General features: G+C 45.4%; 1 protein-coding gene across 1 annotated transcript in view; it reads left to right on the forward strand.

The window, feature by feature from the left end:
* The window catches only part of EPHB1 (EPH receptor B1), a 446,863-nt gene that overhangs the window by 189,286 nt on the left and 236,335 nt on the right, over positions 1-21,242 (forward strand). The window lies entirely within an intron of this gene.

A 21,242-nucleotide genomic window follows, 5' to 3' on the forward strand; every position in this document is an offset into this window, starting at 1 on the left:
TAAATTCAACCTCCCAGGGGTTAAATCATTTGTCTAAGGTCGCACAGCTACCAGGTGGCAGAGTTGAGGTTTAAATTTGGGCCCAAGGCCTGTGGAGAAACTTGGTAGGCGTTTAGTCCTGTAGGATTCTAAAACCTACCAACCAGGTTGGAAAACTTTTTTTGGCTGTTTCTTGTAAATTTCGGCCTATACCACCCTAATACACAGAAAATTTTCTCTTAGATATTTGCTGGAGATAAATAAAGAGGTATGTTCATTCTTAAAAATAAATACATAAATAAATTTGGGCCAAGTCCAAGTCTTTACTCTTCAGTGGCTACATTACACCTGTTTTTAATGCTTATGCATTTTTTTTTCTCTGAATCAGAGTCCTGGAAACAGCAACGTTTATTCTCTGCAGTTGTACCATGAATAATTAGAAGGCAAGGATCATTTTCAGTGATTTCAGATCATTCATATATATATATATATATATATATATATATATATATATATTTTGGTTGTACCTGCGACATATGGAAATTACAGGAGCAAACTGAGCCACAACAGTGGCAATACCAAATCCTTAACCTACTGAGCCATTGGGGAACTCCTTGAGTCCTTTTTGATGAATTAAGGAAGAGGGGAGGAAAGCAAGGAGGGAAAGAAGAAAGGAAAGAAATGAAGGAAAGGGAAGAAAGGAACAAGGAGGGGGTGGGGTTGATGCTCTTGACATAGAGCAATAGTCCTTTTTTTAGTGTTTACTTGGTGTGTGCCAGTTGCCTATCATTTTATTTTTTATTGTTTTTTATTTTTGGCTGTGCCTGTGGCATGTGGAAGTTCCCAAGCCAGGGATCAAACCCATACCACAGCAGTAACAATGCTGGATCCTCAACCACTAGGCCACGAGGGAACTCCTAGAGTGATGGTCTTGTTGGCGAGGTGACATAGCTCTGTTCAGAAGGCAGGCAAAGGCGCTTTTCCTGTGGCGGAGGTGGGGTGGGTCTCAGGGGCTCCTGGAGGTCGGTGTTGCTGCTCTTATAACCTGATCATCACTGATCACAGGCTCGCCCATCAGTCTCCCAATTCCTCGCCTCGGCGCATCTCATTACTGCTGAAGAGGTTCTCCAGTCTACCACATCTGAACCGACTACAATTAAATACACAGATGTATTCCTCCTCACTCGGCTGCTGAAAAGGAAATATTTTTGAAAAATATGACAACTCAGTATCACAGCTCAAAGGAACTGGAAGAAGGAGGAAAGGGCTACAAAGGAGGCATTAAACGGAATTTTTAAAGGTCACTCTCTGATTGTGTGTGTTACTTTCCAAAGCGATATTTGGAGATTTAAAAAAAAAAAATCCGTGAATATCACAATTATGGCTCGCCTCTGTCGTCTGCAGTTAAATAACGGTTTACATCAGGATCAACAGCGGTCCTTGAGGCCTGAAAGCAGCGGCCTTTCTGCAGCCTGGCACCGTGTGCTAGGACCAATTTGTTTCCCACGATTGCTCAGGCTTTATCAAAAGAACAATCTGCAGTCCCAAGCTGCTCTTATCTGGTGCGGGAGGCTTAGACTGTGTCCTCTATATCGATACAAGGCTTGGGTTAACCTAGATTCTTCTAATGCAGTTTCTTGGCATTTAATTAAAAGGCTCCCCTTAGTGTCTTTCAGGCTCCGACCCAGAGGGTCAAATTGCTTTCTTCTGTGTTTGCTCCTTTGTGTGTGCACTCCTGTGTATGTGGGTGTGCCCCTGTGTGCAAACCTATGCATAATCACTTGTGTGCACCTGCACCTGGGTATGACCATGCCTACACTTGTGACGCCTGTGTTGGTGGCTCGTGGTCTGGAGATGATGTGTAAGCACCTAATTGCATTTGCTCTTTAGCAATTAACCACTTGCAGGTGCAACTAGTTGTGAGCACAGTTCTGTGTGTGTGACTAATTGCAGATGTAAAGTACCCACCTCTTCAGTTCCCTCTAGGGCTCAGTGGGGCTCAGCGCTGATTTCCTCTCACCCTCTGGGTTCAGGCGCATCCACTGGTCAGAGCATCTTTTCGGGGGAAGGGACCAAGCGGGGGGGGGGGGCGGGAAAGCTGCTTTCCAAGTGAGGAGGGGAGTAGAGGTGCAGAGCGGAGCTCCTGGGAGGCTCTGCAGGGAGGAGGAAGCTTAGGGTGTGGGCCGCTTGCCTGCCCTGCCCCCTCCCCCATGCAATGCAGAGGATTAGCTGGATGCTGGGATGCAGACCCTCCATGCTGGGGGCCTGGGCATCACTTCTCTGAAGGGCTTTCCTAAACAGCCTGCAGACGGTGGCTTCCTCTCCTAGGACCCTTTGACTAGGCAGTGATGCAACATCTCAGGGACAGTTTGATGGAAGTCTGGGCAAGCATTTAGGAACCTGGAACCCCCTGCAATGTTGTGCATCCCGCCCCCAACTTCTAACCACTGTACCCTTGGCCACAGCAATTCATTTGCGGAGTGGCGGTGACCCCCTCCCTCATTGTCCTGGTGGACTCCCACAATGTCCTGAGGGTTAGGTGACTGCGACTTCACTTGTGGACTTGCTTGGTGAAGAATCCACTCTGTGCCCTTCAGGGAGTGGGTGACTCTCAGGTGGTCCAAAGGGGCTGAAGAAGCAGGAACGAGAGCAGAACTCTTGGCTCTGAGCTCCACCCCCTGTGTCTGAGCCTCTGTCTCCCCGCTGCTGGTGGGATGTGAGGGCTGGATGTGACCCTCTTCAGAGCACGGGCCAGCTTCTGGGTGGGTGCCTTGGGAGCGCCCTGCAGCTGGGCCTCCTTCCCCTCCCTACCAAGGCCCAGCCCGCTCGAGAACAGCACTGACTATGGCCCTCAGAGAGCTCCTCTCCACAGCTTCATGGAACAGAGAAGTGGGACAAGGCAGAGCCCAAGAGGAGAATGATGGCCAAGAAGAGGCTGAGGCAGCACCACAGGGGGAATGGGCCACAGAGCGGAATATCAAGCTCCCCAAGAAGCCTCCCTGGGAGGTTTGGGAGATCGGCTACTTCCAGGCAGCAGAGAGGGGAGTGTCCTGGCCCTGTAAGCTCCAGAGCATTGGGAGCTCCCAGCCCACATGCCTCCACAGAGCCTTGCGTGCTGTGTTGATGAGCTCCCTGCAGGTTCCAGGGGTGAGGGGCCCCAAGGGAGTTGTGGGGGGAGAGCCTCCAAAAGGGACAGCTTAGTGTCCTGCAGCGTTGGGTGTGCCACCAGAGGCCAAAGAGGAGAGTGCGAGGCTGGGGCCTGAGGCCAAGGAAGAGATGGGGTAGCAGACGGAGAACAGTCCTGTCACACTCCACCCTGTGGCCAGGGTCAGGGAGCATGGGTGGTCTCCGTGGAAGGACCCAGAGCCTGGTAGGGACCACCCGGCCTTTGTGATTCCCAGAGTTTACCCCCAGGGGAAGCCGGACCTGGGTGCCCACAACCCTGGTGTCACATTTTCCGTTGAGTCCTTTTTATTGCATGACTAAACCTGGCTTCCCAGTCTGACTCTTGGGTTCGTCCTCTGGGCCCCTTCCCGTGGATGGCCCTACAGGACTTAGCTTGACCCCTGGGCTCCTCCACCTGCCCCTTGGAGGGGTTCAAGGGTATGCACTGGAGCAATTAAAGATGGCTTCATTCGGCCTTGAGTTGAGTTGGCTCACTTTTGCCTTCTTTCTGCAGAGATTCTGATTTCTTGAGCCAGAAACAAGGACTTTTCCACCTAATTTACCACTTTCTTCTTGTGCCTCAGATTTCTTGTCTATAAAATGGGATGATGCTAGAGCCTATTTGACAGGATGGTAGGGAGGATTAAATGAGATGAGTAAATGCTTATCATTTTAAATAGAACCAGAGCAAACCATTCTAGCCGAATATTAGCACTCAGGTTGCTCGGGTTGTTATTGTTGTTCTTATTTTTACTTTATTGAGGCTACTTTCTTCCCAGTACACCTGCCCGTATCCACGATGGCTTAGTCAGGGCTGCCTGCCAGCTTTGGCTTCCAGGACCCCGTAATTCTGAGATCGGGGTGGTTCAAGCCTGATTCATTGGCTCAGTCATGACAGCCAGTGGCCGTGAGGCCGCTGGGCAGCCAGAGGTCAGGAGTCACGCATGGTGCCTGCTAAGCAGAAAACGTGCTTGCCCAGATCATAGCCCTTGGACGTGGATTTCACTGCAGCAGCTTGCAAGTGAGGCACAACTAAAGACGCCTGCGTTTCACTCGTTGCTTTAGATTATACATGCAGGCCTGACACATCAGGTCAGGATGTGACCATTCAAACACTGACTCCTCAGATTCATGCCGCAATCATGGGCAGTGACTGTTTTCCAGATAATTAAAGAATGTGAGTGCTGGAGGCCCCTCATGATGATTCCACGAAACCATCTTTTTAATTTGGGAAAAGTGGTGCCAGTGCTCAGTGAATTTAGTTCAGTTGACTCGGGGTGCTTTATCTCTTAGATGGTTCCTTTAAACTCATTCTTGTCAGATGCAGTGCAGCCTAAACGAGACTTGCTTAATTGCCGGTACTCACAAATAAACATATGCCTTGATAAGTGTCTGCATGTAGAGCGTTTAGCATCCTGGCCAATGTGCAGGTGAATGTGGGTGAATGCGGACATTAGCCTGAGGGACCGGCTGACAGTAGCAGCGAGGGCACTTGGGAGCCAAGTAAGGTCACCGTCCAACTCACCTACCTGGAAAGTGGGGGTTGGGGACAGAGAACTCTGATTTTTCAGTTCAAGTGGGACCACAGTCCAGGCCATGGGCTCCAGACTTTTAGACTGAAAATGATCCCCAAAATATCAGATTACTAATATGAGCTCCCCATTAAGGATACTAAACACATACACAGACACACACACACACACACACACACACACACTGCCCAAACAAAAACAAGTTTGTTTTCCATCACTGGTGCATCATTTCTGTCCACCAAGAAAAGGACAAAGAGGGATCAGCCCCTTTCTCTTCAACATAATGTGTCATCACAGTCTTGAGACAGCCTAACTATGTGTTTCCCCACATCAGAGGGATAAACTCTCAGCACTTAAACATTTAAGAATTTAATCTTATGACACTTTCATCTTGGTGAAAAATCTCACTACATTACATCAAGCCCTCTTAGGTTCATACAGCTTTCTCATTTTTGGCTCATCCGAGTGTGGGCATAGCTGATCTAATCTGCTCTGAGGGTGAAGGACACTCCCTTTATTTTCTTTTCTTTTTTATTTTTCTTTTAAAGTTTTATTGAGATATAGCTGATGTACAAAGTTGTGATAATTTCTGCTGCACGACAGCGTGAGTCAGTCATACGTATACACATATCCATTCTCTTTCAGATTCTTTTCCCACATAGAATATCACAAAATATTGGGTAGTGTTCTCTTTCTTACTTGGTACCACTCAGCAAGATACTCTCCTAGAGGGAACTGTGAAATACTGGATGCCTGCTATTCTTCAAACGTTAGTCTTTGATGACTCAGTGTTTTGAAAACAATGATATCAATCATAATAATAATTGGTCAAATTAATAGGCATATTGTATGGATAAGCACCACCCTACCTAAGCACACCACATGCATTAACTCACCTAATCATCCCTACAATTATTAGGGACTGAATTGCGTCCCGACAAATTTCAAATACTGATGCTCTGACCTCCATTATGACTGCGTTTGGAAATTGGGCTTTGACAAGGGGAGGAAGGTTAAATGAGCTCATAAGGGCGGGGCTCTTCTAAGAAGAAGAGACACCAGAGCTGGCTCTCCATGTATGCACAGAGAGAAGGCCATGTAGGACACCGTGAGAGGGTGCCCACAGCAAGCTGAGGGGAGAGCTCTCACCAGAAGCCAATCCTGCTGGCACCCTGACTTAAGACTTCCGGCATCCAAAACCGTGAGAGTACAAATGTCTGATCTTTCAGGGACCAGTCTGTGCCATTCTGTTATGTCAGCCCCAGCAGACTGATACAGCAACCCTTTGGGGTATGTACTTTTGTCAGCTCCATTTTGCCAAGGAGGACCTTGAATCCCGGAATTATGACTAGCTTGTCCAAGGTTGAGCAGAAATTACAGTGCTTGGCTTTGTTCCAGAGTCTGAGCTGGAATCCATTAAGGCACTTGCTTTACCCTGAGATTGGAGGGCAGTCCAAGTCCTTGCTCTTCAGTCTAAGCCAGCAGTAGCTCCGGCTTTCTGAGCCAGGGTACAAGGCTCTGTGTTAAGAGGTGCCTGCCAGCCTAGAGGGACTGTTACGGTAGGAAGAGAAAGCGAGTAGAAAGTCCTGGGCCCAGAGTAGGCAAGAACTGGAGAGATGTTAATGGGATCTGATGAACAGATACATGAAGAGTAGTTGGCATCTCTTTGTCTTCGGCTTAATGTGTGTAAACATATTCCTAGAACAGCTTAAGTCTATTTTTTCCAAGAGGAGCAGTTAGCCTAATCAAATGAATAAACATGAGCAGAATGAATCCCTGTCAAGTTCTATAAATTGTGTCTTGAAGTGCTAACTGCCCTAATAAGAGCAACCATGTGAAAGAATGCACTATTAGACTGAAAAGCGCACTATCAATACTGGAAGATGCCCGCCTCCACCCTCCTTGTTGCTAATGGATGCTGGCTGGGGTGGCCCTGACAGATAGGTGGTATAGGGATTCAGGTATCCAGATCCACGTGGTTTGTACCTGTATTACTTACAGGGATGTGTGTCTACAGTAATCCCTTCCCAAACACAGATTCTCTTTTTATGAAATTCTGGTATCCCTGGATTTACTTCTGTACACTTTGAGAATTTCTCTTCAGGATACTCAGGTTTTGAGTCACTGCTGTTGGGGATACTTTAGAAATAGAGGAACTGGCAGCAGAAGAAAAGAGAGAGTGGGTGGAAGACGGAGCAGTGGGCGAGGCTCACAGAGGAAGATGGGGTGGGTATTGGGATATTGCCTCATCTGGAATCCAAGTTCAAGGCCAGGGGCTGAGGAACTATGGCTGTCTCTCCGTCCAGGTTCATAAGCAGACTGAGGGATTAGACACTTGTGGAGGTCTTCTGAGTAAATTAAATAGATTCCTGAAAACATTTCAAACTTCCCACTTCCTGTGTGTCTCTGGCACCCCAGTGGAAGCAATGATGTCACTTGACATCAATTAGAAAGGTTCTGACTATTTGATTAAAGGACAAGGTAGGACCAAAAGACGTAAATTAGCGTGTGCATTTATTGCACTAGAGTGGGAAAATTACAAATGCCTTTTCCAAACTGCGGAGAGGGAGATTCTGAAAGTGTTTTGAGCAAATAGGAGCTGGTAAATGGGAATTACTAACACGGAAATCATGAACTATTATTTTAATGTATGCACATATTATTGATATTCTTTTTGTGTCTGACGTTTTTAAGAAAAGAGACTTTTTGTTTTTATGAAAATATTGCATATTTATATAAACATTTCACAGAAGCCAAAAAAAATAGTATAATGAGGAAAGTAAAAAATGACTCAAAAATTTCAGAAACTACGATTGTTAAATTTAGGTCAATACCAGTTTAGATATGTCTCTGTAACCTATCTTCATTATAGCTAGAAAGTTAGAGAGTATGAACCTAACTTTAGGAAACTGTGATAACGGTAAGCTTGAAAACATTAATTTAATTTAGTTTAAATGTAACTGAAGAAAAATAAACTAATATAGACCAGAGGAAATTGCTCCATTGATGAATATTTCTTCACCAGAAAATATATTTCCTGAAAGTTTCTCTTCAGACTAAGAAAACATATTATAAAAATGTTTTGAATCATTATTCTGAACTTGATATTTCAATTTTAAATAGTAACAATTGACCCCTTTCTTTTAAAAATGGGAAGTTGGCCTATTTCTATTTCTTACTTGTATTTCTTTCCCTTTCCCTGCCTCCCGCCTCCATAATTTTTGTTAATTTTTAATTTTTTTTTCATTTTATGGTTCCTAACAACTTCAGAATATTTTTATTTTATTTCTACATTTATTTTATTTGTTTTTGTTTTTGTTTTGGCATATGGAAGTCCCCAGGCTAGGGGTTGAATTGATGCTGCCAGCCTACACCATAGCCGCAGCAACGTGGGATCCAAGCCGTGACCTATATACCACAGCTTACAGCAACGTTGGATCCTTAACCCACTGAGCAAGGCCTGGGATTGAACCCACATCCTCATGGATACCAGTTGCATTTGTAACCTGCTGAGCCACAATAGGAACTCCCTATTTCTGTATGTAAAAGACTGTAACAACTCCCCATGGTTTCATCACAATTTCTCTATACTGAATTCATTATTTTGATTTATCTCTTGGTTGATTGAATTTCATTAGGCAGTTTTTCCCCCAGAAGGGCTCTCTGCCTGTGAATGGAAGGTCACTCCTGCCAAGCCTGTGGCTGCACTGTGCTCCCTTGAGAGGTGACTTGCTCTTGTCTGCCGGCAGAGCACTGCCTTATCTTTGAAGTTCAACAGCTTCGCTAGGCCATGCTTTTGACTTAGCTGATGATTTCTTCATTTTTAGGAAATTATTTTCTGTTAGGTCTTAGGTCTCTTGAATATGGAATATCTTTTTTTTTTTTTTGCTGAGGCCTCTAGTTTAGGAATACCAGTTGTCCTCCATAGAGTATTTTGAGCTCAGCACTTCTTTTTAATTGATTTACTCTGTCCGTTGTTCAGTCTTAAACTCTATCAATTCTGTAGCCATATTCTGCTTTGTTTATTCACTTCCTAAAATTATTATTTTCATCCAGAACTTGTGTCTTTAACTCTGCAATCGCCTCTTGTAAATTTTGGGGTGGTGGTTGTTATTTTTTCAGCTGGTTTTGAACTATTATTGAATTCTGAAAATGAGTCCTTATGAGTACTTTTCTTCTATTTCTTGGACTAGATTTTCTTCCACACTGGGTTCTTTTTCCTGTTTCTTTTATGTGCTATGTTTCTGAATTTCTTTTCTTCTTCTTCTTTTTAATAGGATTAGTAATGCCTTTGCATATTTGCCCTGCCCTTCATTTCTCATCATGTTCGCACTTCACAGAGGAAGCTCTGAGCAGACCTCCGGGTTCTCTGATGGGGAAGGGTGACTTCCCCCCTTGCCTTGGGCACACTTGTCTTCACTCCTAAGCCACAGTTTAAGCACCTGGTTATTCCTCCCTCCACCTTTCTGTCCCTGAGGGAGGAGGAACACTCAGCCGGGCCTGTGCACCATCTCTGAGGGAGGCATGGCATGTACTATCCCTCAGTGCTTCTAACCAGGGCTGGTCTTCCTTGAGTTTGAGGTGGTCATAGGGCTAAAACCTGCACATTTGAATTGTTTTCCTGCTTCAGAGTGGAGCTCTGAAGCTTTTTTTTTTTTTTTTTTTCCTGTAAGGGTGTTGTGAGCCTTGAAAAGAAAAAAAAAAAAAAAAGTCACTCTTTTAGCCTCTTCCTTTCCAACTCTGAAGATGAAGGGGTCTGGAGGGAATTCTCAGAACCCTAACTCACCAGTTGGACTGAACTGGCCCCAGAGACCTGCGTGGTCTACCTGCCTTACCCATCACCCCAGGGCAAACCACCTTCCCCCCTTGACCCCCCCATTGATCCCTCCACGTGGATCGCAGCTCCTTTTCTTCCTGATTCCCTAAGTCAGACCTCAGTTCAGATGCCACAACCTCAAGGAGCCCTAAGAGGTCCCTTATGCAGGCTGTGACCCTGCTATTTGCACAGCTCTCCGATCCCCAGGGTGAGGGTCCCTCTTCTCTCAGGCAAGGTGAACAGATAAAATCCTTCAGGGCTGCCCTTGTGGCGTCCGTCTGGAAGGTGGCCCCTTTCTGGGGCTGTTTATTTAGTGATCCTTTTCTCCCCATGACTCAGCCTCCACTTTCTCTAGCTGCATTTTGGAAACTGTAATCCCAGGTCACCTGTGTGGAAAAAACTGCCTTTCCTTTGTCATTTTTTTTTAAAGGTCACACAGTAAATGAGCTCAATGTCGGGTCCTCCCATGAGACGCTCACCCTTAGAAGCCTGTGATTTCTGGTCCTCGGACATAAGCCCAGCACCCGAGGGCTGGTGCAGGGAGCTAGGGGGGCTGTCCTGCGGTGAGATTGAAGGTCAGGATCTGCTCTCAGGACCTGGCCCCGAGGGAATCTCCCTTTGAGGCTATAGGCTTGTGGGAGCTTGGTGATGCCTCTGAGGGAGGCAGCCCTATGCAACACGCTGGGCTCCAAACTTCCCTCTGGTCCAAGGACAGCATTGCCCAGGCTTCTGGTCAGGGTTCTGAAGAACAGCAGCAGCTCGTTAGTGTTCTTATTCTTGGAGACAAAGGAGTTAAACCAAGACAGACATCCCACGAGTGTTGACTGAGCATCTCCTCAGTGCCAGAAGCTATCTGAGACTTTGAGCATAGCATAGGATGAGTAGCCCCCATGGAAGGCTCTTTACTGGCCCCTGGGCTGCCAAGTAAATACTGCCAAAATCCCTTGTGCCCACAGCCTCTGCCTCGGCTTCCTACAGGAAACAGAGTGTCGAGGGTCAGATGGGGAGAGTGTGGAGCCTTGTCCCACCCGCTCCATGCTCTGAGCTCTGGAGGACAGACCTGTCTTGTCTGTCCCGCCACCTGAAATGAGACAGCAGATCACAAGCTCTCTTCTTCCCCCAACTCTCCAATCCCACCCCTCCTGATCTAAGCCACCCTGGCCCTGCTGCCGTCGTCCCTGAATACCACCGTCGAGGGGTGTGCTTCCAGCCCTGCCTGGGGATTTCTTGTTTCTCACCACATGGAGCTGACTAGTGGGCTCCTTGCTCCCCCGTTCCCTTAGCCCCTGGTCCTGTGTCCTTTTCTAAAAGCCTCTTGCCAGATAGTATTTCTTCCCGACGGGAACATCGAGGTCCAGAAAGATGCCTGCCTCGCCGGAAGGGGTGCTGTGCCCTGTTCCCCACTGCCAGGGGGCCTGTCTGCAGTTCTTGCTCTGTCTCTTTGGATGCTACAGCAGCACAGGCTACTGGCAGCCCTTGCCGCCAGAGCAGAGCCTGGGAAGCCATCCAGTCTCATTCAGATGCCAGGGGAGTAAGACCCGGGGAAACAGATAGATCTAACCCTGGCCTCGGAGGGGACAGCTAAATTGTCAAGCACACGCTAATGGGGGCTGCTGACTGCATAGGTATCTCTGGGTTATAAATGCCCAGCACCAGAGAGCCTCCTAAGTCACACAGAGGACAACTTTATGATCCAGAAAGTAAAGAACTGGAGCAAGATCAGCTTGTGACAGGGAGCAATTGATCGGGATGGGAGAGAGCTTGGCCCCGGGAGCTCGGAACTCCATAAACCATGGTGCTATGTGCTGCCCGAGGGGGCGTGCGCTGACCACAGCACAGGGGCCCAGGGAGCTGTGTGAGTGTTCTGGGGGGCTGTGCAGGGGTGACCTGGAGCATGGACAGGGGCTGCGGTTCCCTGCTCTGCCCCAGTTGATTTCCCTCGCTGTTCTCAGCATGGTCTTCTTACAGCTCCATTCTGATCATGAGCGTCTCCCATAAAAAAAAAAAAAAGAGTTCAGTGGCTCCTCCATCCCGTCAAGAGTCAGTCCAGCTCCTGAGCATGACATTCCAGTGCTGTGAGATCTTGGTTTTAATGAGCAGTCCAGCCACATTTACTTCCATGGTTGCCCCAACTAGGACACACATTCTCACCCCTGGACTTTTGTCCAAGCCATTGATGCCTTTTACCTAGAAGGCTGTCTTTCCCCACCTCCTGCTCCTTTGGATTTCTGTCACTGATCCTTCAGGTTTTAGTCCAGATCCACCTCTTCCACGTAGCCCTCTGGGCTTAAGGGTCCTTTCCCTACGCAGTCTGTGCAGAGCCTGTCATAGCCCTTCATCCCATAGCGTTTTTTGCATTTTTCTGTTTGCCTGTCTCCCCACCAAGACCTTGCCTGGGGTGGGGTGGGGTGGGGTGGACACAGATGGTCTTTTATTTATCATTTTTCCCAAGGGCCTGGTGCAGTGTCTGGCACATGAACAAATGAATGAATGAGTAGATAAATGTATGACATGATAAATAAATGAAACAATATGACAAAGTGGGGAAAAATCTTGGCCCTCTTGGGGCATTCTCTCTCCCAGTCTGCCCTGCTTCTTATCCCTCTGCATCAGGCTTTTGAAGCTTCAGAGATAATCATCACAGGCTCTCAGAATGCACCCCCAACTCCTGTTGTTTCATGACGAGGAATGTGCTTGCTGCTTACAGTCCTTTCAGACTCCTCGGTCAGCCTCCTCCAGGAAGGCCTCCCTGAATCTTTGTGTGCTCCCATCCCCCAACCTCCAGTGTTCATATTGCTCTTTACATAGCTGTGTCTTAGCTTGTATCTTATTGTAGATTCATTGTATAGTTTTATGTCCCATATTTAAAATTTTTCATTTTATTTTGAGATAATTATAGATTCTTATACAGTTGTTAGAAATAATACAGAGAGATCCATGTGCCCTTCATTCAGTTCCCTCAGGTGGTAACATCTTGCATAACTGTAGTGCAATGTCACATGCAGAAATTAACATTGATGCAATCTATTAGCTTATTCAGATTTCATGTTTTACATGCACTCACTTGTGTGTGTGTGGGTGTATTTAGATCTGTTCATTTTAATGACATGTGTAGAATTGTATGACCATCTCCACAGTCAGATATAGAACAGTTTATCACAAGTGTCCCTGTGATAGAATTTTATAACCATAGCCAACTCCTTTTCTCTTCCTCCTTCACCCCTGGCAACCAATCTGTTCTCCATCTTTATAATTTTGTCTTTTTAGGAATGCCATATAAATGGAATCATACCGTGTAACCTTTAGAGGTTGGCTTTTCTCACTTAGCATTCTTTCATTGTGTTTCATCCAAGTTGTACGTGCCAAATATTCCTTTTTGTTGCTGATTAGTGTTCCATAATGCTGATGTACAGTAAGCGCTCCGTGTCTGTGGATTCTACACATTTGCACATTAGACCAACTGTGGATCAAAACTATTTGGAAACAAACACAAATTCCAGAAAGTTCCCCAAAACAAAATGAATTTTCTATGCACCAGCAACTATATGCATGACATTTACAATATATTAGGTATTATAAGTAATCTAGAGATAATTTAAAGTACCCGAGAGGATACTTTGTGTAGGTTATATGAAATACTAGACCATTTTATGTAAGAGGTTTGAACATCTGGGTATTTTGGTGTCCACAAGAGTCCTGGAACCAATCCTCTGAGGGACAACTGAACTGTAGTTTGTTTAACTATTCACCCGTTGAGAGACATCTGGTTTGTTTCCAGTTTGGGGCAATTACAGATAAAGCTTCTATGAACATTCATGTATGGGTTTCTGTATAAACATAAGTTTTCATTTTTCTACAGATGGCCAACAGCACATGAAAAGGTGTTCAACATCATTAGCTATTAGGGACATACCACTGAAAACCCCAATGAGCTGTCACTACGTATCTCTCAAAATAGCTAAAATTAAAAATAGTGATAATACCAAATACTGGCAAGGTTGTGGAGAAACCGCATCACTCATACATTGCCAGTGGGAGTGTAAAGTGGTACAACCACTCTGGAAAAGAACATCACAGTTTCTTACAAAATTATTTGGGTGCTTATCACATGACCCAGTGAATGTACTCTTCAGCATTTTAATTGTGTTTTAAAGCAAATTTGAAAAAAATTCATACATAATTCATGTCCATGGCAAAAAAAAAAAGTAGAAATACAAATAAACATAAAGGAAAAAATCTCCTGTAATCTTGACGTTAACTACTGCTGATATTTTGGTGTAGTGTGTATGTCTGTGTGTGTATGTCTTTCATCAAAAATGGTGCCATTGGGGTTCCCGTCATCGTGGTGCAGCAGAAACGAATCTGACTAGGAACCATGAGGTGGCAGGTTCGATCCCTGGCCCTGCTCAGAGGGTTAAGGATCTGGCACTGCTGTGAGCTGTGGTGTAGGTCACAGACATGACTCAGATCTGGCATTGCTGTGGCTGTGGTGTAGGCTGGCAACTATAGCTCTGATTAGACCCCTAGCCTGAGAATCTCCATATGCTGTGAGTGGGGCTCTAGAAAACACACACACACACACACACACACACACACACACACACACACACACACACACACACAGTACCATATACTTTTCTGACTTTTTTTAAGTAATAAAATGTTTCCCTCCTTCATATCAGTGGCAGCCTATGTATTCATGTTAACACTTGCCGTAAATTAAATCTGGATACTTATTTCACTAAACTAAGACATCTTGGTCATTTTAATTTTTTCTCTGGCTGTTATAAACAATATCTAATGAGGTTCTTGTTCACATATTTTTTTATAACTTAATGGATGATATAAGGTTTTGGGATTAAGCTTTTTCCCATTTGTAAGTTTTTTGATAAAACCCAGTTGCCATTCAGACATGTTGTGGTGATGTACCCTTTGTACACTGGCCGCTCATTAGTGACCCCCTCGCTCTGCTTCTGATTGACAACAATGGTCATTGTAGTTCTTTTGATCCTATATTAGTCTGAGAGCTGAAAATGATAAGATGTAGTTATTTTTAGATTTTTAAATGTGATTTTCCATTGGTCTAAATATTCGTATTTCTTCTTTTGGGAATTGCCTGTTTTTATTCCTTACCCATTTTTCTATTGATTGAGGGATATGAACCTTTGTCATATATATTTCATTTTTCCTAAATTTGTAATTAGTTTTAGAACTGTACTTTTGCAGCAAACCCTAAAATTTTTATGTACTTCAGTCTATCAGTTTTTCTCCTAAGTGCTTTTTCCTTTGGTTCCTTCTTTGAAAGTTCTTCCTTACTCTAAAGTTGTGTGAATATTCATCTGTGCCTTACCGTATTACTTTTATGGCTCATTTTTTCATTTAAATATTTTTTTTGTCTTTTTTATTTTTAGGGCCACACCCATGGCATATGGAGATTCCCAAGCTAGGGGTCAAATCAGAGCTGTAGCCACTGGCCTGCGCCACAGCCACAACAACGCCAGATCTGAGCAGTGTCTGCAACCTACACCGCAGCTCACAGCAATGCCAGATCCTTAACCCACTGAGTGAGGCCAGGGATTGAACCTGCATCCTCATGGATCCTAGTCTGATTCATTTCCACTGAGCCATGACGGGAACTCCTAAAAATTTAATCCAGTAGGGATTCATTTTTTTGGGGAGGGGTTGACATAAAGGAGGAATTTGGCTTATTTTCGAAGAGCTAACTTGTGCCTCTGCCTCATTCCCTGAGTAATTCACTCTTTTCCCCCAATTGGAAAGGTCCTCTCCATCACGGCCCATGTGTTTCTCTGCCCTGAGGTCTGTCCCGTGTCACTGAGATGTCTGAAGCCACCTTATTCACCTATGAGCAGCCTTTCTCTTTTCAACATTATTATTTTCCATGATGTGTACAGGGTCTCTTTTCACTGGCTTTGCCTGGTGAGGCCCATCTGTCTGTACACACAGGCCTTTATCTTCAGCTTGGTAACAATTTATTACACTATATCTTTCCTTTCTCTTCTGCTTCCTTTGTTGTGGATTCTATTTTCAGAGTCCTCATTATCTACATGTGGTTCTTCATTCTCTATTTGCTAGATCTTTCACCTTCTGCCACATTGTCTTAATTTCTCTCACATTTGTTTTCTGACTTGACATCCTGAAGCTTTACTGCTACTCTCCTTTTGCATTTTCAGTTTCTTTGCTAGTCTCTCATTTTGAATGCATCCTCCTTTTCATCTCATCCTGCTGTTGCCCCTTTCTTGTGACTTTCTGCTCCTCTCTTTTAGAAGCCAAGCATTCTTATAAACTCCTGAAAAAGTAAATCGTTTCCTGAATTTTTCTTCTGAATTCTGCAGCATCTCATTTTTAGAGGCACACTCTTCCTCTGACTCTACAGAAAGAGGTTCCCATTCTTGTGGTATGCGGTGTTTTACCTTGAACTTTAAAACACGATGGGCTTTGGTGCGACTTGGTGAGGTTGTGTAGACTGGGCGAGAGGCCCATCCTGGGACTCTGTGTTCCCCCACTTCCTGGTGACTTCATTCTCCTCCTGTGTCTGCATCAGCTCTGGAGATGGTTGTGTGGGGGCCCCTGTCAGTTTCTCACATCTAAAATGCTTCCCATGTTGCTTCTCTGCTCTGCTCAGTTTGCAAATTCCTTGGACCTGCAGCATCTGGTTTTGGTTCTTCTAGTCTGATGTGATGGGGAAAAGCGCAGTTGCCTGCCTCCATCACTTCTGGGTATTATCTCCTTACCCCTTCCCACAAATGCTCTTCCCCTCAGACCACAGCACTCAGACACTTGATGTCACTCCCAGGCCTTGGATAGCTATGCTTTGTGTGGCTGTTTTCTGGAAAGGGAAGAGAGTCGGGGGTGAAATGAAAACTTCCTTGTCTCCCAGCATAGCCCAGTTCCTCGCTGGTCATATCCTTGGGTCTCTTGGACAGGGACAGTGGTGGACCTTAAATTTTTTCTCAGGCAGCCCTGTTGCAGGCAGTAGAGTCAGTCAATGAGCCCATCCTAAACCTGGTGCATTTTCTCAATCCAGCCCTGATGCAGAGCCTCCCCTCCCCACTCCTGACACCGGATTATCCATCAGTTATTAGATTGAAGAAAGGTTGTTGTGAGTTTTCAACATTTCTCTGACATCATAATCATTTTACTGAAAAAAATGCACATGCCTTGGGCTGCTATCCCCACTTTGCACCAGCAAGTCGTCTTAATATAGTGTGCGAAATCATTTATTTATCTGTCTACACCCTTTTCCCCTCACTACCCCCGCCCCATTTGTCTGTCAGCTTTTGGAAAGAATTAAAATTCACCACTGCATCAACAGTGTCTAACACAGAGTCTTGTGCGTAGTATTTAATAGATATTTTTTGAATTAAACTGGGCTATGATTGCCAAGGAAGAGATTGGAGAGAGAGGGAGACCGAACCCTGGGCTTTGAGGGACAGGACAGCAGCAGGAAGGGGAAGATAAGCCAGAAAGGAAGCATAGGGCAGTTGGGAGAAGGCTTGGGGCAGGTGGGGGGCGCTGGTCAGGGGTGGAGGGCAAGAGGTGATGCCAGGTAACCTTTAGTTGCAGAAGTAAGCAAGCGTGATGGAGAGAGGCCCTTCTCTAGATGGAAGGCTGCATAGGTTGAGGAAGTGGAAGCAGTTCAGACAGATTTGAAAAGAAAAAAGGAAAAGAAGCAGAGAAAAAGAGGGCTTGAGGGGAAATCATCATGCCAGAAGGGTTTTTTTGTTTTGGTTACTGTTGTTGCTGTTGTTGGAATGGGGAAGATCTGATCAGCTTGATATCCTCTGGGAAGGAGCTTGTGATGAGAAAGAGCAATTTGCAAGACAGAGGAGGAATAAGAGAAAAAGCTAGTCTGAGATGGAGTTGAAGAGGAGGGAGTCAGATGTGTGGAGGGAAAGCTGGTCTGAGAACTCCGGGAGGCAAGGCCATGGCTGCCCTTGACTGTGGCCAGGAGGCTCCTGGGCAAGGGAGGTGCAGGAGGCTTTTTGGGTGGGGCTGGGATGGAGATAAGAGATCCCTTAAGGAGGCCAGGCTGTCTTCTCCCACCTCCTAGGACAGGGGGAGGGGCAAGGCACAGCCATGACTGGTGTAGAAAAAAAGAAGATGAAAGTGTTCCCCGGCAGCCTGTAGGCCCAGCCCAGGGGCAGAAGAAGCCTTTAGACATGCTCTTGGGCACCCCAAGAGAGCCTTGAAAGCATCTTGCTTCAGGTGGCCTTGTGCCCTGGGCTGGCACTGACTGCCTTTCTCGAAAGCTTGAGGAAAGCTTTCAGGAAGTGGCTTTAAGCAAGGAGGGAGGCTCTCCCTGGACCACAAGCCTCTTTTCCTTAACTTTCAAGTGCTGTGGGGTATTGCTCCATACTTAGCTCCAGAGATGACAAGTCCAAATAAGTGGGCTGCACACACATAGGAACACCTCTGTAGAGGTGTCCCTCTGGGTCCCCTGATCTCCAGACACCGGGTGGTGGTTCCCCTCATACCCTCTGTGCCCCTGCCCCGAGCCCTCTCTGCTAATGTACCTCCTCAAGGAGTAACTGGAACCCTTCAACTGGGCTGGCTTAGCACTGTCAGCTAGACCAGAAAGCTGGTTGTGAACAGCTTGGACTTGTGCTTATGATAGCCTTTCTTGGGTTGAAAAACAAGATCTCAATTAACTATCTAACTGACTAATTAATTCAGCATGTTTGAGAATCTCAGATACTCGTACCATGGAGGCCATCAGGCCTCCATCCCATCATCCCTGCCCATGAGAGTGTATGTATAACTCAATGAAGGAAACACAGAAATAAAGGACTTGAAACTAAAGGGGACGATTTTTCATCAGATGGGTAGACAGTCCATTTAAGGGAGAAGCAGAGGGTTGGATGGAGGCCTGTCTCAACCAAGTCCTTTTATTACAAAGCAGGACCTGCAAATTGCCTTTTCCTTTTTGTATTCTTCAATGCCCTTTCAAACAAATAATTAGCCATGTAAAAATAATGCAGCATATTCTAGAATGCAATTCCTAGTACTACTCTCCAGAGTACTTGAACCGTGCCCTAGGGCTGGCATTGTTACAAGGAACTCTTGATGAGAATAATGCCTGATATTGTGCAGTTGTGTGCACTTGGCCTTCCTTGCATGGTTCTGTGTACGCACATCAATTACACGCATTCAGGATAATTTGTCTTTTAAAAATCACACCTTCTATTTTGCCCCAAGAAGATAAATGGATCCTGCCTCGGTTCCAGTTGCATTGATTTTTTGTGGTCCTATGGTGAGGCTATTATCAACACTAATCTCAAACCCTGCTAGGAGCCAGGAAGGCCTTAGAATACAGAGCACCAATTTTGGCAACTTTCACCTTATTTTTCTTTTCACAGGCTTTTGTTCTGACTCCCCTCCTCATCTCATTTTCAAATATGATTTGATTATCATCCTGTGAGGTCTGTTCTGCTGGCTCTGAGCAGACACCCTCTCGACACATGTGGCCTGCAGGAGAGTGGCAGAGGCTCTCTGGATGGAGCATCACCCTCCTCAGGGCAGGGTGTCCCTGCAGCTTTGAAGCCTCACCCCTATGGCCTCCCTTTCTGGCAAGGTGAGCCCACATCCTTCACCTTGCAGCTGTCAAAGTTACTTTTCTAGTGAGAGGAGAAAGAAAAGAAGCAACAGAGGGATTGAATGTGGGAGGCTACAGGCTCTGGAGAGGCTTTTGATAGGAGCTCAGTGTTTGAAGATGGGGCAGCCGCTGCCTTGTTTCTGGGGCTAAAAGTGACAGGTGTCAGATGGTCCTTTTCTTACATTTGCCAGGGCTGTTCTACAGCCTCCCCCCGTCACACCTCCCCGGCTTCTGCTGGACCCGTGACCAAACTCGGGCTCTGAACACATGCCAATTAAAAAACCATATTGATTAGTTTTCAGAAGGCAAAACATTCAGTTTGTTATTGCAACAGGACAGAAGGCATACAGGAAAGAGAAGGTAAGCCTTCCTTCACTGCTGATCCCGGGCCCAGTGGCCTCCCAAAGTACTGCTCTGCTTGATGCCATGGACCCTTTCAGAGATAGTCTGTAAATCAGGCATGCCTTCATTTCCTTCTGCCACATGGCTGCCTGTGCTTCTGCTCCTCCTTTGCCTCCCCCGCTTCCTTTCCCTCCTCTGCCCCGCCCCATCATCCTTCTTCTTCTTTGATATAATAATACACCTTGTAGATAATTCCATACCAAGACTCATAATCCTGCCTCATTCTAAAGGGTCGCATAGTGTTCTTGTGTGTATATATAATAATTTATTTAACTAATCCCCTATTAATAGTTATTCTGAGAGTTATTCTGGCTATTTCCATTTTTTTTTTTAACCATTGAAAAGAATGCTGCAAAAAAGAATTGAAATCAGGGGCTCAAACATATATTTGTACAAAAACACTTAGAGCACTGTTTTCCACTGACACAATAGCCAAAAGGTAGAAACAACCCAAGAGTCCATTAGGAGCTGAATGGATAAACAAAATGTGGTATATCCATATACTGGACTGTTTTCATAAAAAGGAATAAAATGTTGATACAAACTACAGTGTGGATAGATCTTGAAAACAGTATGTGAAGTAAAAGAAGCTGCACACAGAAGGACAAATGTTTATGATTTCATTTATATGAGATACATAGAATAGGCAAATTCATAAGGATAAAAGAGAATAGAGGTTTGGGGGGGAGGGGAGAGGTGAATGGGGCATTATTGTGTAATGGATACAAAGTTTTGTGTTGGGGATGATGCAGATGTTTTAGGTAGAGATAGTAGTGATGGTTGTGCAATATTGTCAATGTATTTTAATGCAACTAAATTATACTTTTGTTGTACAAATGAAAATTACCATGTTATGTATACTTTGTCACCATAAAAAGAAATGACCATAGAAAAATAGAAAGCTAGGAAACATAGGACTATGTGACTGAAGCCTAAAGCAAAAAAGAAAGAAAAAAGTGCTGCAGTGAACATCCTAGGGGACCCTGTAGGAACACAAGTAAATCTATATGATGCAGTTCTAGAAATGGAGTTATACAGATGGAGTGTGGGCATTGTAAATTTTGATATATGATGCCAAATTTTCTTTTAAAAGACTGGACTAGGTCATGCTCTGACTCATGAGATACAAGGTTGGTTTGATCCCAGCCACAGTCTGATATCAAGCAGTTTGATCTTTGCCACCTGAACAGCTGAAATATGGTGTCCCATGTGGATTAAGTGGCGTTTCTCTCAGGGGGTTATGCCACACATGTGGTGAGTGTCAGAGGCTCCAAAGGTCAGGAGTCACCTTGGTCCCAGGTCAAGAAGGAAACAGGTCAGGAGCAGCCTGGAGGCACAAGAGAGGCTGGCCTGACTGGGTGAGAAAGAAGAATTTCTGCCTCTTTTACCCCATCCCCTGTCTCCTTCTACTTGCTGTCTCAGCTCTATCACGTGATTCACAGAACCATGGAATGACACCTTGGAAGAGGATCTCGCAGGTTCAGCTCCTCAAAACAGAGAGTCCTTGTAATGCTCCCTTCCCAGCCTTGAGAGAGTCTCTGTACCCAGCTAGTGACCACAAGCTCTTTCTCTCTGATTCTTAGAAAGGTCACACTCCATCAAATGCACTTCCTGGTTTTCCAGCCCATAATCTTAGATCTTCTGAAGAACCAGACAAGTGTAGTCCTTCTTTGAGTAGCTCTTGGGCCAGGTATTTGCAAAGGAAAAGCCTGAAATAAATGATGGCGAATGGATC

Source organism: Sus scrofa, chromosome 13 (genome assembly GCF_000003025.6).
Source record: "Sus scrofa isolate TJ Tabasco breed Duroc chromosome 13, Sscrofa11.1, whole genome shotgun sequence".
In the NCBI taxonomy this organism is placed as follows: Eukaryota; Metazoa; Chordata; class Mammalia; order Artiodactyla; family Suidae; genus Sus; species Sus scrofa.